Source organism: Pongo abelii, chromosome 19, assembly GCF_028885655.2.
Source record: "Pongo abelii isolate AG06213 chromosome 19, NHGRI_mPonAbe1-v2.0_pri, whole genome shotgun sequence".
Taxonomy (NCBI): Eukaryota; Metazoa; Chordata; class Mammalia; order Primates; family Hominidae; genus Pongo; species Pongo abelii.
Window position 1 is genome coordinate 68,269,929 of NC_072004.2, and position 12,047 is coordinate 68,281,975.

The following is a 12,047-nucleotide window of genomic DNA, read 5'->3' on the forward strand; positions in this document are numbered from 1 at the left end:
GGTGGCTCACACGTGTAATCCCAGCACTTTGGGAGACAGAGGCGGGTGGATCACAAGGTCAGGAGTTCAAGACCAGCCTGGCCAAGATGGTGAAACCCCATCTCTACTAAAAATACAAAAATTACCCAGGTGTGGTGCACACCTGTAATCCCAGCTACTCGGGAGGCTGAGATAGGAGAATTGCTTGAACCCAGGAGGCAGAGGTTGCAGTGAGTCAAGATCATGCCATTGCATTCCAGCCTGGGCAACACAGTGAGACTCCATCTAAAAAAAAAAGAGAGAGAACCAGAGTTTAAAATAGACCAAATTCCCAAGTTATTTTTCTAGGGGAGACCAAAAAAACTCAAAACTCCTCTGCCTCTGTGGCTGTGCCCTCTAGACCAGCATCCTCCCCCGAGTCCTTTCCCAGGCACAGCCCAGGTGCCACCTCAACAGCTGGAAGCAGGGGGTAAGGTTGTTTTTGCTTCTTCTGGGGCCCAGCAGATGAGGGGGCAGTGCCATCTGAAGGACTGTGGTCTCCTTAGAAACATTCCCCATCTGGCCAGGGCTTTGTGGGTCACTGCTGATGGGAGCTCAGGCCAGGCTGAGGGGAGCCTGGGGTTCTGGCCCCAGTCTGTGCTCCATGGACAGAGTGTGAGGGGCCCACACCAGCCAGGGGTTCAGGGAGCGGTGCCAGCTCCTGGCTGCCAAGAATCCCAGGGTGGGGTGCTCAAGTCAGTGATCTGAGAAGGGAATGGTGGGCCCCCTTCTCAAGCCTGTCAGCCTAGTCCAGATGTCCCACAGGAGTACCCATTACCACTGGGTCGTGGGGAGCCAAGCACAGACCCAGATCTCCTGCCTTGGTTGGAGGACATGGTGGGCTTGGGGCAAAGGGGAGAATTTGGGGGCTTAATGGCCCTTGACTAGGCTTGGAGTGCAGTAGTTTGGAGAACCAGGGACCCGCTTCCCTGCATGAGCAAAGGAGGATGGAGCTTGGACAGCAAGGGAAATGCTCGGGCCAAGCAATGCTGGCAGAGGGAGAGGAAGGTAGGCAGGAGGTGTCTCAGTCCTCATTTTGCCTCCTTGGACCCTCCACCCCCAAATTGCTCCACCCAGAGGGATTTAAGCAATTTTTAAAATTTTTATTAATCGTTATTGAATAGCTGATAGGGACACCTGGGTTGGAAGGAGCAAAAAAAAAAAAAGTCAAAAATACATAAAACCCCCAATTCCTTGCATCTTCTGAATAAAGGGTGTGTGTGTGTGTGTCTGTGTGTGTGTGTGTGTGTGTGTGTGTAGTAAACAGAGAGGGGAAAGAGTGCCGAACCAGGTGAGACGCCCAGCCATTCACATTCCCTCCATGAAGTCAAAGTGGAGGGGTGTTCAGGGCAGGAGGAGGCTGCTGGGCCAGCACTGTGCCTCCCAGCTTCACCTGGATGGCATGCAGCCCAGGGGGATGTGTGCAGGGGAGTCCCACCCTCCCTGTTTCGGGGAGAATGAAGGTAGTGGGGACAGTGGTGGGGTGACCCCCAGCCCCTGACCAACGCCTGCTGAGAATGCAGAGATCTTACGTCCGACCTCAATTCCACCGGCTCCAGTCTGCCCCTGAAATGGTGCACAGCTCTCCTATTCTAGGCTGCCCTAGTCTAGCCCCAGTTCTGACACAGGCACCTTAAAGATCCTCGATTACATTGCCCAGCCATGCCCAATCCCTTTAGGGAATGCTCAAGGGACCTTGCCATTGGGTCTTTAGTTTAATGGTGTCTCCTTACTGCAAAGGACACATTTTGTAAGTGATTTCCCCTTTTAGAGACCCTCTAGTACTAGCAGGGGTAGAAAAGGAGGAGAGGCTTAGCACTTTCCCCCTGGGACCCATCTCTGTTCCCCTTAAGGTGGTCAGGGAGGGCAGTGTAGGACTTCAGAGAGACATTCACAGGCTGGCCTGGGCCAGGTCTCGCTCATCCAATGACCTATTTCTGGTACAGACACTTAACCAGATCACCTGGCCTTATGTGGTGGACCAGGGACTGGTTTTCCTGATTCTTGCCACACATACCCTCATCTTCTCCTCATCTGTACCTTAAGAGGCATTACCATCAGAGGGGAACACTGAGAGTTATCAAGATCCCGACAGGCCAGAGTCAGGTCTGCATGGGACTCATGGAGGGAATGTGAATGGCTGGGCGTCTCACCTGGTTCCAGGGGCCGGGAGAGCGTGGCGTGGCTCCACGGGTGGGGGTTCTAGAGCACTACTCATGTCTCTCTCTCTTTTCTTTTAGAGACAGGGTCTAACCCAGGCTGGAGTGCAGTGGCGCGATCATAGCTCACTGCAACCTTGAACACCTGGGCTCCAGCAATCTTTCCACCTCAGCCTCCCAATTAGCTAGGACTACAGGTGCACATTACCACACCTGGCTAGTTTTTGTTTGTTTGTTTGTTTAATTTTTAGTAGAGATAGGGTCTCACTATGTTGCCAAGTCTGGTCTCAAACTCCTGGGATCAAGCAACTTTCCAGCGTTGGCCTCCTAAAGTGCCGGAATTACAGGCGTGAGCCACCTTGCACGGCCCACGTCTCATTAACACATGTCATCACGTGGTGCAAAGTCTTCAGGTTGCTGAAAGATGCCTCCAGGCCCTAAGGTATGTGGAGGGGTGGCTTTGATGAGCAAGTCCAAACCGTGGGCACTATGCCCCAGGATGCCAGGCCCCTGGAGATGTTGGGCCTTGCTGACCCCTAATATGAGAGGCCCCTCAAAATGAAGCATCTGTCCAGAGGAGGGTAGGTGGGTGGGCTGGGCTCTGGGAGGGGTGTGGGTGAAGAAGAGATTGGAAGGGCCAGGGCAGGAGCAGGAAGAAGAGAGAAAAGCCTGAGAGTCAGCCACAGTCTGTCTAGGACGAAGGTGGTGAGATTCTCCAGGCAACCTCAAGAGGGCACCCCAGGCTCTTGAAAGAACCAATTTAGTCTCATCCCAAGCCCCACCTGACAGGTGGCTGCACCACCAGCTGCGTGGCGTATCAGGCCTCCAAGGATGTGGCCCTGGCTGGACCCAGCCCAGCAGTGATCAACAGCAGCAGCAGACACTGTTACAGCCACATTCCTACGGACTGCCGGCCATCCCTGCCTGCCCATCTTCATCTTCAAAGAGAACGCACAAGTCAGGAAACCCCTGTTCTGGGAGACCCAGGTGTCCCTAGTCACTCCCAAAAGCTGCCCAGATGGTCTGGGGGAAGGAGGTCAGGCCCCCTTTGCTGGTGCCTCTTCACTTCCAGGTGACATCCCTCCCAAGGACAGCTGGTCAGGACACCCCTCCTCCAGAGCCCTCATAAGACGGACTTTTCCCTAAGTTTCCACTAAAACCTCTCCTGCTTCTGTCACCCCAGAGCCCGTCACACACTGGGATGGGAACCCCTGCATTTAGTTCTGTAGGCTAACGTTGGGTGAAGTGTGTGTGTGTGTGTGCACACGCGTGCACATGGTTTGAAGGAGGGGGTGTCCACGGTGCCCTCCTGGGAGGGATGAGAATGAGGACAAGAAGGAAGGGAGCTATTGAGCCAGTGCCAATTTAGCAGAGAAGCCTTGGCTTCTGTGGGAAGCCATGTCACCTAGGACCCCTGAGGAGGGAGGGCAAATGTGGGAGATGGAGAAGGCAGGTCACATTGGCCTTCCCTCCCTTCTCCTCCATTTAGCAAGATGTTACAGGCCCAAGAGAGGCACTCTCTTCCAAGCTGGACCTAGTGGGCCGCAGCCCTCACAGTCTGGCACATTCACCTCCCACCACCTCCCATGCAGCCTGGGCGGGGAAGAGCCCTGGACCAAGAGCCAGGAATCCTGAGTTCTGGTCCTGGCCCTGCCATTTATTCCTTTCACCTCCTGAGCCTCAGTCTCCTCCTTTGTAGCTTGGGGGTGATGCTGCTGGCCTTACCCCTTCAACAGTGTCTTGTTTGTCCTAGGACAGAGGAGGACTGAGGGTTGTTTTAGCTGTGGAGCACAGGACAAGGGTGGCTTCAGATGACCTGGGCCAGGGTCACCACCAGCTCTGCCGCTCCCACACCTGGGGGCCTTCCCAAGGCAGCAGCAATTCCCCCTGAGAGAGACAGAAGCAGAGTTTAGCGTGTGAACCTGCAGACACCAATTGGTGCCTTAACTCTCCTGAGACTTCTGCCAAAAATAGGAGGATGCAAAGTGTCTCCCCAGAAAGGCTGGGGGCTCTGGCATGGTCAAAGGGGAGGGGACAGCACCCCTTATCTCTGTGGTCCCTCTCACCATCAGTTCCTTAGACAACCAAGCATCCTGTGTCTGTCAGGTGACTGATCCCCCTCCCCAGTTAAGGAGGCTCAGGCTGTGGGAAGCTCACACACAGGAGAGACATCTCCAGCTACAAGGGGGCAGAAAGTTCTGGAAGGGCAGGAAGTCCCAGCCTGGCAAAAATTCAGGTTGAGGGGGCAGAAATGGGCGCCTGCCCCCAGGTACCACACCTGGGACCGACATAGGGTGGCCCCAAGATAGGATGTGGCCGGGGGACACATGGGTCCTGAGGTGCCTGCAGGCAGGCGGGTGTGAAAGTCAGCCTCCCAGGAGCAGCTGGGACAGAGCCCGGCCACCCAACCAGACTGGCTCAGGTGCAGCAGGCCCAGTGGCCGTGGGGCGGAGCCCGAGGACCAGCGATGCCCAAGCAGGAGGGACGGGCCATGCCGCAGCCTCGGTCGCCTGTGCCTGGAGCGGCGAAGGCCCCACAAGGGTATTTTATTTTCAAATACCTTCGCATTTCTTGAATAAACCCACCTGGTCATGAGGTATTATCCCTTTTATGTATCACTGGAATCAATTTTCTTTTTTCTTACGTGGACTCTGCATCTATGCTTATGAAAGAAATTGGACACTAATTTTTCTTTCTTATAATACTAGATTTTTCTGTAAACGTTTTCCTGGCCTCATAAAAGAGTTTGGAGGAGTTCCCTCTTCTTTTTCTATTTTCTTGAAGACTTTGATTATATTGCTGATATCTCATTCTTAAATGTGAAAATATTCACACCTGTAATCCCAGCATGTCTGGAGGCTGAGGCGGGAGGATGGCTTGAAACCAGGAGTTTGAGACCAGCCTAGGCAACATAGTGAGACCTTGTCTCAATAAAAAAAGAAAAGAAAGAAAGAAAATATTCACTGATAAATCAATCTGGGCCTTTATTTGAGGAAACACTTTGAATAACAGAGACAATTTGCTTAACAGATATTGAACTATTCAAGGCTTTTACCTTTTCTTCTGCCAGTTTGGTAAGTTTTTGGTTTTTATTTGGAAGAGTGTGTCCATTCAAATTCAAATAGTCAAATTTGTTGTTAAGTTGAACTTCTTTTAATGCCTGTAGGATCTTTTGTGATTATCCCTTCTCATTCTTGATATTAACAGGGATTTTAAAAATCTCACACTTAACCTGAAATGAATTGATTAATTATACAATCTAAATCATAGTAACATTTGCACAGTATAAAATCCTCCTCCTGTCAAAGAAAACTAGGGCAAAACTCTTTTAAGGGTTTTCTATTTTAAAATTTACTTTTACATTTATCATACATATGTGTGTGTTTTAAAACTTATAAAATATGGCCGGGCACAGTGGTTAATGCCTGTAATACTAACACTCTGGGAGGCCAAGGTGTCAGGATTGATTGAAGCCAGGAGTTTGAGACCAGCCTGGGCAACATAGCAAGACCACTCTCAATGTAGTTGTATTTTTTTTTTTTTTTTTTTTTTTTTGAGACAGAGTCTCACTCTGTCACTCAGGCTGGAGTCCAGTGGCACAATCTCGGGTCACCGCAACCTCCACCTCCTGGGTTCAAGCGATTCTGCCTCAGCCTCCCAAGTAACTGGGATTACAGGCACCTGCCAGCACGCCCAGCTAATTTTTGTATTTTTAGTAGAGACGGGGTTTCACCACGTTGACCAGGCTAGTCTCGAATTCCCGACCTCGTGATCTACCTGCCTCGGCCTCCCAAAGTGCTGGGGTTATAGGTGTGAGCCACTGAGCCCGGCCTATCAAGACTACTATTGATTAACTAAAAATAATTTTTTAAAAATGTTAAGTGTATAAAGTGCTTATTACAAAAAACAATGGTTCTTTGCTTCATTCTTTCTCAGCCCCTTTGTCATTCAGCCCAAACCCTTTCAGCTATTTTTTTCTGGTATTTCTTCCCTATATAGGAATACCATGCTCCTCCTGATATTAATGTCTTGATTTATCAGTTTTAAGCAATATTATTAATAATTGATCTATTAAGGAAGATGAGGATTTAGCACTCTTACATTGGCCGTATACTCACTTCCTCCCCATTTATCTTCTCCATATAATTATACGATAATTTTTGGTTAAAACAAAACTCAGGGCCGGGTGCGATGGCTCACACTTGTAATCCCAGCACTTTGGGAGGCCGAGGCGGGTGGATCACCTGAGGTCAGGAGTTTGAAGCCTGCCTGGCCAACATGATGAAACCCTGTCTCTGCTAAAAATACAAAAAATTAGCTGGGTGTGGTGGCAGGCACCTGTAATCCCAGCTACTTAGGAGGCCGAGGCAGGAGAATTGCTTGAAGCCCGGAGGCGGAGGTTGCAATGAGCTGAGAACACACCATTGCACCCCAGCCTGGGCGACAGAGCGAGACTGTGTCTCAAGAAACAAACAAACAAAAAGAAAACAAAAACACAAAACAACAACATTCAGTGTTTTTCTTACTGTGACTATGTATGAAAGTGCACTTCCAGCTTATCATTTACAATTATCACCATATGCTGGAGGTGGCACCCACGCCTACGGTGATGGGGAAGGCAGGAAAGCTTGAAAAAAGGAGGAGCAGGGCAAAGGTTGTGGTAATGATTTAGGTCAGATTTGGTGAGGACAGCCACCTAAACCAGTTAGGAGCTGGCTCAGCTTCCTATAACAGGAAGAGTAATTCCTGGGTGATAACACTGACTGAGTTAATTTAGGGGAATAATCCTTAATCCAGTGTCATAAAATTCCTCCTGCCTGAGCTCAAAAAAAATTCTGCAGCCCAGAAATCTTCCCGAGACTTTGAGATATCCAGCAAAATACTCCATGGGAGCGATCCAGGCCTTGATAATGTTCCTGTTTATTCCCCTCATTGATTTTTTTTTAATTGAAAGAGGCCAGGTTGGGCTATAACTCTTCTGAGGATGTTGTTGGAAATACTTTTTTCCCACTATTTTCTCTCTGCCATTTGTGGTGAAGGGGTAACAATGAAAACTGGGATCTTTGTCCAGGATTGGGTGGAGAAGGAAGGCCTAATCACCCAAGCCCGGACCTAGTACAAATTCCTTGACTCTCACCTTGGGAAAAATCCAGAACCAGCAGAACCAACAGGTAAGGACCTGGAACAGTGTTGCAAAATCCTGAAGCCAGGAAAGAGGAGAAATTATTTTGACCTCAGGGAAAGGGAAGGTAGCAGAATACTTGAAATGACCCTGATCTGTCCAGGGTGCTGATTGGTTGGACCCATTTAAGGCCAATTATGAAACTGGCTCCCATGGCCTCTTGACTTCTGGTCTCAAGGAGAACTTAGGGTCCAGATTCTTCTCCTCCTAATTCAATTAACTCAAAGACAGCCTGTCTTGAACCCAGTAGACCATGTGTGTTAGTCCACTTTCACGGTGCTGATAAAGACATACCTGAGACTGGGCAATTTACAAAAGAAAGAGGTTTAATGTACAGTTCCATGTGGCTAGGAAGGCCTCACAATCATGGTGGAAGGTGAAAGACACTTCTTACATGGCAGTGGAAAGAGAAGAGAGTTGTGCTGGGAAACTCCCCTTTTTAAAACCATCAGATCTTGTGAGACTTATTCACTATCATGAGAACAACACGGGGAAGACCTGCCTCCATGATTCAATTACCTCCCACCTGGTCCCTCCCACAACACGTGGGAATTCAAGATGAGATTTGGGTAGGGACACAGCCAAACCATATCACCAGGGAAACTTGAAAAGAGTTACAAAGCTCAAAAAGAAGCACAACTAAATAATACTTTGTTGAAGGATATATGAATATTGGATTAAGAATCTTTTTGTTGTTGTTGTTGTTGTTGAGACAGGGTCTCATTGTGTCACCCAGACTGGAGTGCAGTGGCGCTATCTCGGCTCACTGCAACCTCCGCTTACTGGGTTCAAGCGATTCTTGTGCCTCAGTCTCCCGAGTAGCTGGGATTACAGGCGCCTACCACCACGCCCAGCTAATTTTTGTATTTTTAGTAGAGACAGAGTTTCACCATGTTGGCCAGGCTGGTCTGAAACTCTTGACTTCAAGTGATCCACCTGCCTCGGCCTCCCAGAGTGCTGAGATTACAGGTGTGAGCCACTGCGCCTGGCCAGATTAAGAATTTCTTAACAAAGAAATAACAAACTCAGGCCGGACGCGGTGGCTCACGCCTGTAATCCCAGCACTCTGGGAGGCCGAGGTGGGTGGATCACGAGGTCAGGAGATCAAGACCATCCTGGCTAACACGGTGAAACCTCGTCTCTACTAAAAATACAAAAAATTAGCTGGGCGTGGTGGCAGGTGCCTGTAGTCCCAGCTACTCAGGAGGCTGAGACAGGAGAATGGTGTGAACCCTGGAGGCAGAGCTTGCGGTGAGCTGAGATCGTGCCACTGCACTGCAGCCTGGGCAACACAGCAAGACTCCGTCTCAAAAAAAAAAGAAAGAAAGAAAAAAGAAATAAACTCATAATTCAGGATAGTAGTAAACTCTCGGGGAGACCTAGGGGAGACCAAGGGATTTGGAGAGGGAAGGAGTACACAGATAGATGCAGAATTATTGGTACCGTTTTGGTCTTAGGGTGTTTGATTCACAGGAATTTATTTTAATATTATAATTTATATCCCAAATATATGCCACAAATCTTATTTTATATGCATCAAAAATGCAAAATAAAAGATAATAAAGATATGGAATATACCTCAAGGAATCTCGAAAAGAATTAAACCTAGAAATGTGTTTATATACTGGAAAAATTGGGCCACCCAAAGAAATGAAAACTATTGCTCTGTAATCTTCACATCCTTGGTTTGTTACTGTTGAAAATATTTAGCTTGGCTTTTGTTTTTTGTTTTTGTTTTTATTTGAGATGGAGTTTTGCTCTTGTTGCCCAGGCTGGAGTGCAATGGTGCGATCTTGGCTCACTGCAACCTCTGCCTCCCGGGTTAAAGCAATTCTCCTGCCTCAGCCTCCCGAGTAGGTGGGATTACCGGCATGTGCCACCACACCCGGCTAATTTTGTATTTTTAGTAGAGACAGGGTTTCTCCATGTTGGTCAGGCTGGTCTTGAACTCCCGACCTCAGGTGATCTGCCCGCCTCAGCCTCCCGAAGTGCTGGGATTACAGGCGTGAGTCACCGCGACAGGCCTATATTGTTAATTTTAGTACACGTTCATATTGAAAGTGACATTTTGTAAAATAATATAGTACATTATAGACTAATTTAGAAATTCAACTTTGTCACTTTCTCGTTTTATGAAACTATTTGATCCAAATTGTTCCTTTCATATCCCTTTTATTTTCACTGCTAGGGCTGTTTAAGCTCTTCTATCTCAGCTATTTGAGAATAAGCAATTTTTACATCATGTATGGTGGTATCCCTGGAAATTTTATCCCAAGACACCCATTTGCTATCTGTAATCTGTACAACATAACCACCTACTGTATTTCTTTTAAATTTTTGTTATGAAAACATTATAAAATAACATTATAGAGGGAACATATAATAAATCCTCATATTTCCATCTCCTAGAATGAGCAATTGTCAAACATTTGCCCCACTTGCTTAATCTGTTCATTCTGTTTTGTTGTTTTAAACTCCAGACCTCACATCTTTTCAACCCTACATATTTCACTATTCATCTCTAATATGTGGACATTTTCTTCAGAACCACAATGCCAGTATCATGCCTTAAGAAAATAACATTCTTTGGCTTTCTCTAACATCTAAACCATTTTCAAATTTTCCGAAATGTTCCAAGCATATCTTTTTATAGTCAGTTGGTTTGAATCTGGATCTGGTTAAGGTCTGCAGATTGTATTTGATGATGTCTCTTAAATATCTTTTAACCCAGACTATCTATCCTCTCCTCATCCTCCTTCAAACTATTGTCTTGTTGAAGAAACCAGGCCGGTTGTCCTATGGAATGTCCCATAGTCTAGATTAGCCTGTTTATTCCTTTGTGATGGCATTCAACTTGTTCCTTTATCCTCTGTATTTCCTGAGAACTGGAAGTTAGATCTAAAGGCTTGATTCGATTCAAGTTTAACTTTTCTTTTGGATAAGAACATTTCTTTCAGAGATAGTACTAAGTACTTCACATCATGCCACCAGAGGCACTGAATGTCAGGTTGTCCCATTCTTAGTGATACCAAGAGTGACCTGTGGCTTCAGTTGGTGACATCTTGAAGCCTCCATTATAAAGCTACCCATCAACCTTTCTGTTGCCCAGGCTGGAGTGCAGTGGCACAATCTCTGCTCACTGCAGCCTCAACCTCCTGGGCTCAAGAGATCCTCCCACTTCAGCCTCCCAAGTAGCTGGGACTACAGGCATGCACCACCACACTCGGCTAATTTTTGTATTTTTTGTAGAGACAAGGTTTTGCCATGTTGCCCAGGATGGTCTCAAACTCCCAGGCTCAAGCGATCCACCTGCCTGAACCTCTCAAAGTGCTGGGATTACAGGCATGAACCACTGCACTGGCCCCAACTCTCTTAATATATAGAAAAATGCAGAAATGCCGAGAGGAGAAAATAATCACTCATATTCTTGCCGCCAAAGACAATGATAAATGCAGTCTTTTGATGGCTTCCTCCCATTTAGTGCATTCGATTTTTTCCTTGCTGTGGTCACACTGATGCAAATTTTTATAAACCACATAAGCTCCTTCAGGCATGATTAAAACTTTATGAACATCAGTTTAATTGCAGCAAAGTACTGACTGTCAGCCATTAGTAAAACTTTTGAGCCTGAGGTAAGGTTGGCAGGTAATAGGAGAGAGACTCGATTTCCTCCTGGATGGAGGGGTGGGTAAGCATGGGGGGCTCTGCTGCAGCGGGGCAGCTCCACTCACTCCTGCCGGTCCCTTGGGATTAAAACCACACTCACTGTTTTCACCCGCTCATGGAGAGAATGGGGGCCCTTCAACATAGAATCCCAATTTTAGAACTGTATCTCATAAAATAAATGCACAAATGAGAAGGAGGTATTTATTGTAGCATTGTTCATTGTTGTTGTTGCTGTTGTTTTGAGATGGAGTCTTGCTCTGTTGCCCAGGCTGGAGTGCAATGGCGCAATCTCAGCTCACTGCAACCTCCTCCTCCCAGGTTCAAGCAATTCTCCGTGCCTCAGCCTCCCAAGTAGCTGGGACTACAGGCACCCACCACCACACCCGGCTAATTTTTGTATTTTTAGTAGAGATGGGGTTTCACTATCTTGGCCAGGCTGGTCTTGAACTCTTGACCTCAGGTGATCTGCCTGCCTCGGCCTCCCAAAATGGTGGGATTACAGGCATGAGTCACCACACCCGGCCTAGCATTGGTTTTAATAGCAAAAACCTTAATATCCCATATGGGAATAAGCGAATAAATAAACAACACAATGGAAATTCTAAAGCTACATTAAACATGCATACAGAATGGTGTTCATGTAAAAACTACAGATGGAACACATGCATGTACTTTGTCTCCTGGCCAAACATAACTAAATAAGATCAAATGGATTAACTTTAGCATTATTTAGAGTACAATGATCATACAGCAAAATTCTTCCTTTTTAGAGGACAATTCTATTATTTTTGACAAATGCACACAGTTGTAATTCACAATCACCCCCAAATTCTCTTCTGCCCTTTTGTTGTCAGCTCCCTTCCCCACCTCCAGTTGCTGACACCCACTGATCTGTTTTATGTCTCTAAAGTTTTCACTATTCCAGAATGTTACATAAATTGAATAACACAATATATAGCCTTTTGAGTCTGGCTTTGGTTAGTTATCATACTGCATTTGAGATCTGTATCGTTGTGTGTATC